This window comes from Diachasma alloeum, unplaced genomic scaffold (assembly GCF_001412515.2).
Source record: "Diachasma alloeum isolate Michigan unplaced genomic scaffold, Dall2.0 Dall_scaffold_00810, whole genome shotgun sequence".
Taxonomy (NCBI): Eukaryota; Metazoa; Arthropoda; class Insecta; order Hymenoptera; family Braconidae; genus Diachasma; species Diachasma alloeum.
Genome location: NW_021680940.1, coordinates 52920 through 62327, shown reverse-complemented (window position 1 = coordinate 62327; position 9408 = coordinate 52920). Strand labels below are relative to the sequence as shown.

The 9408-nt window shown below is 44.7% G+C and overlaps 2 protein-coding genes across 4 annotated transcripts in view; both read right to left on the bottom strand.

The window, feature by feature from the left end:
- LOC107044806 overlaps positions 1-8783 on the bottom strand; it is a 13621-nt gene extending 4838 nt beyond the window's left edge. Inside the window, exons 1-2 of the mRNA XM_015266845.1 lie at positions 8669-8783; positions 8413-8589 (exon numbers count right to left, since the gene is read on the bottom strand). The gene's annotated coding sequence lies outside the window, so the exon portion shown is untranslated. The remainder of the gene's footprint in view (positions 1-8412; positions 8590-8668) is intronic.
- The window catches only part of LOC107044805, a 76071-nt gene that overhangs the window by 55574 nt on the left and 11089 nt on the right, over positions 1-9408 (bottom strand). The window lies entirely within an intron of this gene.

Genomic DNA, 9408 nt, shown 5'->3' with positions numbered 1-9408 from the left:
TTTTCGAAAATTTCCGTGATACGGTACGGTCCCTTCCAGTCATCGTCCCTCTTGCCAGTTTTTGGTTCCTTTAGAAGCCAAACATCATCTCCTATCCCTAAAGGTGTTTCTTTCACTTTCCTATCGTAATACCTTTTGGATTTTTCTTTCGATTTGATCAAATTTACCCGAGCTTTCTCACGAACTTTTCTCAGTCCCTCTGTTAATTCTCGGAAGAATACGCGGTATGGTTTACCCCCTATTCCCTCAAGTGATCTTGCCGAGGGTATTCGCGGTTTTACCCCGAAAACTAGCTCGTGAGGCGCGTAACCCGTGCTTTCGTGAACGCTGGTGTTATATGCGAACATCGCCATGTCTATCCATTTATCCCACTCTCCGCTATCTCCGATTTGCGTTTTCAGGAATTCGGTTAGGACATGGTGACTTCGCTCGAGAGATCCGTTCGACTGAGGGTGATACGCAGTTGTTAAACATTGGCGAATTCGGAACAATTTACAAAATTCTGCGGTGATCGCGCTTGTAAAATTTGTACCTCGATCTGACAAGGGTGCCTGGGGTGCGCCAAAAGTGCATATTAATCTTCGCGTTATGGCTCGCGCCACATCTTCCGCCATCTCATGTCTCAGCGGTACAGCAAGGGCATACTTTGTCAAGCAGTCCTGCATGGTTAGTAAGTACCGGTACCCCTTGTTGCTTCTTCCGGAGGGCTCGTAGATGTCCATGGAGACCTTTTCGAAGGCATCCATTGGTGTGTCCGTGATTATCATGGGATGTCGGATTTTCTCACGCACTAATTTCTTCCTCTGACAAATCAGGCAGAGGTTCACATAGCCTCTGACTGTTTGGGCCATATTTTTCCAGTAATATTGCACTGCTACCGCGTGCAATGTTTTCGTGATGCCCTTGTGTCCCCCTAGTGCTGACGTGTGCTTTTCTTCTACGATTGTAATTCGATCCTCGGCTGTTGGTACGTCAAGAAGTCGAGCACATAACACTATTCGAGTGCCAGTGCCCCTCAATTTTTCCTTTAGCAGTGTTCGGATGACTTTTCTTGATCTTTCCGTTAGGGAGTCGGAATCGTGGGCCATTCTAACTGTCTGTAGATTTTCGGTCTTTAGTTGATCAATGAAGGTTTCGATGACTAGCTTCGTATTTTCTTCTAGAACTTCAGCTTCTGCGTTTTCCTTGATGATTAATCCAAATCCGATTTTTCCAGCCTTTTCTAGTCGGATGACCTCTCCCGTTCGACGTATTTCGGCAGTCAGCTCTTCCTGTTTTATCCAGTCTTTTTCCACCACCACTCTAAGACAGCCATTGTCCAGCCCTCCGTCTGCTGCAAGGAAAAATGCAAAATTTTCCTTTACCGCTGTCAAATGTGTTTTGGAGTATTCCACATTTTCATTTCCTTCTTCTTCTGAGAATTGGTGTTGTGGATTATCTTCGTCCGGTGGCAGGGGGTTTTCTCCCTCACTGTCGTCGGAGTGGACCAGTGGTTCCCATTCATCCGAGATTTCGTTCTCCAACTGCTCCTCACGCCGCTGGTCGCTATCTTCTTCTCTTCCCACTCCTGGATCTATCCGTTCCTCGTGCGGCACTGGGTCAATGACTGGATCAGCTGGTTCCTCTGGCTCTGCTGGGATATTCTGGTAAATTTGTTCATCATCCGATGGGATTAATGGCTCTTGCGTGGGGTCGAACATACTTCCACTGGTTTCACTTTCGGGTTCGGACGGTTCTTCGTCCGAAATTGGTTCATCTTTTCTCTGTGGTAGTTGATTGCTTCTTTTCGGCCTTTTGAAGGCTGGCTTTTCTTCTTCCGTTATTGTTTCGTCGAGCGAGACCGAAATTTTCCGAGGGCGTCCCCGTTTTTTCTTTTCACCCCTTGGACGTCCTCGCTTCCTTTTCTGAATTGGATTCTCTCTCTCTTCCGGATTTCTCTCCGGTGCTTCTGAGGGTGGTTTGTTTGTCCTTTCTACCTCCGGCGGTTCTTGGTTTACCGACACTACTCGACATTTAGGCACATGTGTGGTAGTGTTTCCTTTTTTTATTTTAATGACGTCAGGGGAAATCACTGCGGTGATTACGTGAGGTCCCTCCGTCTGATAGGGTGAAAATTTTTTATACCATACCAGGTCCCCGACGTCCATGTCTGGGTAATTACTGGACAAATCTATCGTCATTTGAGCGAGATCCCAATCCAGTGGAGGGTCGTTCACTGCGGCGATACACTCTTTCCTTACTATATCGGGTCTCGTACCCCGCATGACCTGGACTTTGTTATCAGGCCACATCATTTCTACTACGCAAGGACCTGTTTTTTCGCCGCTTGGTATGACGACATACCATATCGCGTCACCGACTTCTGCCTGCTTCATCAATGGATTCATTTCGCCAGTCACTGCGATGGTCTGCTCATGAGTCGATGCTTCTTCCTTATCAGGTATTGGGTTACGAGATAACGCGTCCGCATTGAGATTTAATTTTCCCGGTTTATATTTAATCTCATAGTCGTACTCCTCCAATTCATTAGCCCATCGTCTTAATTGGGCTCCCGGATCTTTAGTGGATCTCAGCCACACGAGTGGCTGATGATCTGTTACCAAAGTAAATTTCTTTCCGTATAAATACGGTCGAAATTGCCGAATTGCAAATATAATCGCGAGAAGCTCTTTTTTTGTTGTTGTATAGTTTTTCTCGGGTTTTGTCATCACTCGTGACGCATAGCTTATAGGCAAATCTTCGCCTATTTAACCTTGACTTAGGATTGCTCCGACTGCGTAATCTGATGCGTCCGTTGTGACGACAAACGGCCGAGAAAAATCAGGGTGTCTTAGAATTGGATATTGCGTAATTTCCCGTCTCATCGACTCGAAAGCGTTTTCCTGGCTTTCCCCCCATTCAAAAGGAACATCCTCCTTCAAAAGTTCGTTTAGGGGGCGTGCTTTTGTCGCGAAATTTCCGATGAATTTTCGGTAATAGCCGGCCAGACCAAGAAATTGTCTAATGCCCTTTTTGTCCTTTGGCTTCCGATATTTTAAAATGGGGTCGATTGTTTTGGGGTTGGGCTTTATCCCTTCCTCGCTCACGCAATGTCCTAAGAACGTGGCTTCTTCCCTCAGGAATTCACACTTAGAAGGCTGCAGGCTCATTTGCACTTTGTGGAGTCTATCAACAAAGGATTTGTATTTTTTTCTATGATCCTCTAGTGTTTTGCCATAGACTACGATATCATCCATATATACAAATAGTCCTGCACCCTGTAAACCTGAGAGAACTACATCCATTGACCTTTGAAAGGCTGGTGGACCATTCGCGATTCCCATTGGAATTCTTGAGTAATGATAATGCCCCCCTGGTGCTGAGAACGCAGTTTTGGAGCGGCTTTCGGATGCCAATGGAATTTGGTGGAAACCCGACACCAGATCAAACGTCGAAAAATATCTCATTCCCTCCAATTGATCTAGAATATCCGTTATGTTGGGTAAAGGGTACGCGTCCGCGATCATTTTTTCGTTTAGTTTACGAAAATCGACAACCATGCGCCATCTTTTCTCTCCGTCGGCGCCTGGTTTTTTTCCTACCATCCATGCTGGGGAGTTATATGGTGAGTCAGAGGGTTCAATGATACCTGCTTCTAACATTTTATCTATTTGCTCTTTAAATTTATCTCGAATGTGGAAGGGCAGGCGAAATTGTCTCACTACCACCGGGTCATCATCTTTTAATTTAATACGATACCCTGGTATTTTTGCCTCTTTCAATTTCTCCTCATCAAGTTTATAGACCCACGGATTGTATCGGACAAGGTCTTTTACCTCTTCCTGCTCCTCCTCATCGAGACCCTCCAATTTGAGGACTTCAATAATTTTATTGGCTCTAATTTCGCGCTGTTGATCGTCTGAACTCTCTGTTTCTCCAAATGCTTTAATTTCCGCCTCTGTCGCGATTGACTCTATCTTTTCCAGGTCAACAAATGGAACTCTAAATCGCTCTTCGGTTTCACGGGTATTGTAGACGTACATGAAAGCTACACCATCTTTAGGCCTTACTATCGCATCCCCGAAGTACACTCCTGTTTTGATGTCCCTTCGCGGGAGGTATCCGACCTCAGCGTCGAATTTATTTACTCTGACGTATATTAATTTGACTGTCCTAGGCGGAAGAGGAATTGACTCCGTGTTTACGAACGTATGTATTCTTTCCCCTATAGTCAACGTATCTTCCCCATAGTCAATTTTGACTGCCCTACTTTTTAGAAATGGCCTGCCCAGCATTCCATCTTCTATAAGGGGAAAATCTGAGTCGACGACATGGAATTTGTCCTTGACTCCCTCTACGTCCAGAGTTACGTATCCAACCGTCTTCAATTTCCCCGGTGTAACCCCTTTAATTATTATTATTTCTTCGCGATTTATAGTTACTTTCGGGCTGAGTTTATCCAGTCTCACTAGATTTACATCAGCCCCCGTGTCGACAAAAAATTGACCTTCCCCCCTTTCCATTTTATTAACCTTTAAATGGACTTGAGTGGGGGGTACATCCATTACGCGGAAATTCACATGGGCTGTCTTATATATTACCGTGTTCTGCGCGTTTGACTCGCCCATGCCTCTGAGTCCCAGATCGCGCAGTTTTCCTAGACTCATTCCTAGTTTAAATTTTTGTTAGAGGGACTTGCAACAGCTGGATCTTCCTGTTGTCCCTCTCCCTTGGTTTCCTCAGAAGCCATTTTTCTGGGGAATTGCTGCTTTATTAAATGTGAGGGGGTTCTACATTCTCGCGCGAAGTGTCCGGGTTTGGAGCACTTGTAGCAACTGTAATCAGCGGTGTTGGGTTTCTTCTTCCGCTTATCATTTTGTTTCCCCCCTTTATAATCTGAGTTGCCTTTACCGCTCTGAAAACCGCGTCTCTGCCCGTCGGCTTTGGCTGAATTTGTGGCTTTAATGTTCAATGCCCTCAAATCAGCTTCAAGGGCGTCGTCATCGATTGATTCTGTTGCTCTAATTTTCGCTTGCCCTTGAAACTGCTTTGTTTTTGCGTGCAATTTTCTGAGTTGTTCGAAATCTTCGGTCTCTTTTAATTTGGATTCGATTGTCACTGCAACGCCGACGGCTTCGTCAAAAGAGGTAGGTGTCAGAGGGAACATCATGTTCTTGATGTCTCTTCTGAGACCTGCGAGGAATGCTTCCCTCATGTTCAGTTTTATGCCATGAATGGTAATACCGTAATCAGCCGTCGGGTCCGTGTCAAGTCGACTCTGTGCTTTTAATTGGAGAGCTCTGAAACGCGCTTCATAGTCGGTTACTGATTCCCCGTATTGCTGATATAAACGTGACATTTTTGCGAGGATTTGACGTAAATTTTCTCTAGTTCCGAATGAAAGACGAAGCTTCAGGATAAGGTCATCGAGTGAATAGATGCTAGTTAATGCGCTCTCCACTGCCAATCTTGCCTTGGGGCCGAATTTTGGTAGTATTTGATGGAAGAAATTGAATTCATCTCCCGGTTTCAGAAGTCGACGTGACATATTTAAACTGGTGATGAACCTTTCAACATCGTCCCCAACTTCGTATTTTGGTAGTGGTCTAATGGCATTTCTCACTCTTTGATCCTCTCCATAAAAATTTTCTAATCTTGGATTATATCCCATTCCTGGTCCATATCCCTGTCCTTCAATGCCCAGATTTAATTCCGGTCTTGTGTTCCCGCCTCCAAAATTATTATTCGGTGTTACGGTTCCGGCATTCATTCCCTGTGTTGCGTTTAAGCCGCCAAGACCGAGATTTGATCTGGCAACTCCCAGATTCGACCCTGCAAATCCCAGATTCGACCCTGCAAATCCTAGATTCGACCCTGCAAATCCTAGATTCGACCCTGCAAATCCTAGATTCGACCCTGCAAATCCTAGATTCGACCCTGCAAATCCTAGATTCGACCCTGCAAATCCTAGATTCGACCCTGCAAATCCTAGATTCGACCCTGCAAATCCTAGATTCGACCCTGCAAATCCTAGATTCGACCCTGCAAATCCTAGATTCGACCCTGCAAATCCTAGATTCGACCCTGCAAATCCTAGATTCGACCCTGCAAATCCTAGATTCGACCCTGCAAATCCTAGATTCGACCCTGCAAATCCTAGATTCGACCCTGCAAATCCTAGATTCGACCCTGCAAATCCTAGATTCGACCCTGCAAATCCTAGATTCGACCCTGCAAATCCTAGATTCGACCCTGCAAATCCTAGATTCGACCCTGCAAATCCTAGATTCGACCCTGCAAATCCTAGATTCGACCCTGCAAATCCTAGATTCGACCCTGCAAATCCTAGATTCGACCCTGCAAATCCTAGATTCGACCCTGCAAATCCTAGATTCGACCCTGACGTCGGACTTCCGAATCCCATTCCTTGCCTGGCGAATCCGTAGTCTGTACCAAATGCGTGTGTCGCGCCTAATTCTGATCGTCCCATCCCATAATGTATGCCGGACGCTGAGTTATTTTGTCCCAATCCCAAATTTACTCTATTGTATTCTGGATTTCCCCCATACATTGAGGTCGATTGCCCTAATCCGTAGTTTGACATGCTAACGTTTGAGAATATTCCCTGTGTCTGTGGATTATTTAAGGGTGGTTGGGAGGTATTTCCTGAACTCGCGCTCATTCTCGCACTGGTACTCGTGTACGTCACGGTAGTGTTCGTTGTACTCGAGGCTGACGGTGCCTCGGTTGTTATTGTCGTGGGTGTCACGGCTACCGTCGGCACCCCTGTTCTCGCGTCTTGTGTGCCGTCCATATTTATCCTAATTAACTCTAATCTTGAGAGGTACGGTCTCGAGTCGTCGTTCCGTCTGTCTCGTCGATTATTCCGATTGGTCAACGATCGCTCTGAACGCGTGGGTGGAATTTTGAGGTTGTTTGTGTACTTACGTAGACCCAAAAACGGCGAATAAGAGCCACAATTTCATCCTCCTTCCTCTCGTTGGTGTTTTAATCGCGTTCGTTGTCTCTGCGCGTTGCTTCTCTGCTGGTTGTCCGCGGTTACTAGCTTTTTGGCGGGTTGTCTCTGCTAACACTTTTCTGCTAGTTGTCTCTGCTAGCACTTTTCTGCTAGTTGTCTCTGCTAGCACTTTTCTGTTAGTTGTCTCTGCTCGTTGTTACTGTCCTCGGGTGAAGTTTTGACTTCTCTGGATTCTCTAATCTTCCTTCTATCGAGTGCAGTTGTAACGGGAGATTGAGACGTCTGCCTTTTTCTTGACCGTCGGATTTTTTTTTCTTTTTCAGCACACGCGTATACCTTAATTATTCACTGCAATCCTTCACTTTTTTGTTAACATCACATAATCCTTTGAATCCTTGTTTTTGCACTCGCTTCCCCGAATGAGTGCCCAAAAACACGTTGGGCGCCAATGTGACGAAATGAGATTGTTTGATGTTTTTAACTCATGTTCACCTCCGACCTCGGCTAGTCTCGGTGAGCTCACGGGTGGTTCGCTCAATCGGAGGGATAAGTGAAGGATAGAGGGAGGGTTAACGATATTAAACCGACCGTGCTAATGTGGGTAAAATAATTATATATTAACTTCCTTTTATACACGGTAGTGTTTAATGGGTCGGTATAACGCGGTACTTGACTCGACTTTGGGACCTTGACTTGACTTGGTTCTTGGTTGGCTGAAGGCCTGAGCTCAGAGATCCGCTCTGTTTTGCTCCTGATCGTACTCTGACGTACTCTGGTGCTTCCCGAGTCGTCCAAACTCGTCAAAGTCCCAAAATGCTTACCTAAGCAATCCCACGGATTTCTTCACTAATACGGTTTCGTGCATTCGTTTGTATAGAAACCTACACAGTCAAACAGTTCAGCACCCTGAACTGGACCTGTAGAAACCGTGGAACTGCTTACACTGGTGTCCATGGGACACCGTGAGACTGCTGAGCAATCTTTGGATGAAGGGAATGAGAAACCTCGTTTCCCATTCCCATCGTCCACCACTTTGGGCATAATAATTATAATTATTAAATAAATCGACGTATTGATCGATCTCAATACGTCACACACTCAATACTCATGAAAAATTGAAGAAAAGTTTCCAAAGAAAAACTGCGATATCAGTGTTTTTGTTGTTCGACGGAAGAGATATAAGAATGACAATTTAGGATAAGGCTTTTTTAATGTCTCTAAAAGTGATGGAATTTTTGGATAAATCGAAAATTTGGGATTGGATCATTGGCCAAAAAGTAACAGAATATGCCATATACGAAACGGTTGAAATAATGGAAACAATTGAAGGTAATTGAAAAGTAATTAAGAGATTCTTAGGAAAGGATTCGCCCCCCTCCCCCTCCGGCAGAAGCAAAGTCAAACATTCCACACATGTGAGACGAGATAAAAATTTATTGTTGTAACCCACATACCTTGTTTTGGTAACTCTATTTCTTCAGCTGCTGCAGCTTCTTGTGAGCCAGGAACAACCATGTCCCTGTATTAATAGTTCCATTTAAAAAAAACCTCGTCCTTTTTCTGGGCCGTCGTTCAATAGATCCTCTATTTCTTGACTCTTCATGGCAGCCACTTGCATTTGATGGGCAATACTGAAAAGGTCATTCAGCATAATTCTGAAATTATCCTCTTTTCTTTGATCATTCTGAGATTTACCCTTACCGCACTTACGGAGTTTTTTTATATTGGTTCACTAATTTTTCCAGCGTTCTCACTGCGTGAGCTTGATGAATAATTGGAATCTCTGCATATTTCCAAAACGTTGCGCGCTTCTCCACTACACACTTTAAAGCTTCACGAGCAGTGAATTTTTGATCGGCATGTCTTGTGTAATAGAAAAAATCAGACCCGGTCGCTCTCTTCGGTCGCTCCCTCGTTGGGGTTTGACCGGTGGGGATTGGTGGAATTGGGTGTGATCCATTATGGGTCGAACCAATAACTTCCCGACCGATTCCTCTTTTTCTGTTCATTAGAAAAACAAGCAGGGGGCCGAGCCTATCCGACAGAAGGCATGTGACCGTTACCGTACGCGTTATTAGTCTTAACATTCCTTCATTTCTGCCAATTCAATTGATAGTATGCTTCCGAATGGATCCGTTGCAATTCTATTTCAAAAAATTGGTCTGGGTTGGTCGCTCGCTTCGCTCGCTCCCATTGCTGTTCAACTTGAGTGAGTTCACTTTAAAGTTGAAAAATTTTCAACTCCAAAATTTTTCAACTTTAAAGTTGACCCACTGGAATCTTTTCGAACTTCAATGTCAAACCCACTTCAAAATTCCCCAACTTCAACGATCCACAACTTCAAAGGTCTTCAACTCAAAGGTTACAATTTCACAATTTCCTCAACTTCAAAATTTAACCTTCTTCAAAATTCTTCAACTTCAAATTTGACCCACTTCAAAATTTTCTCA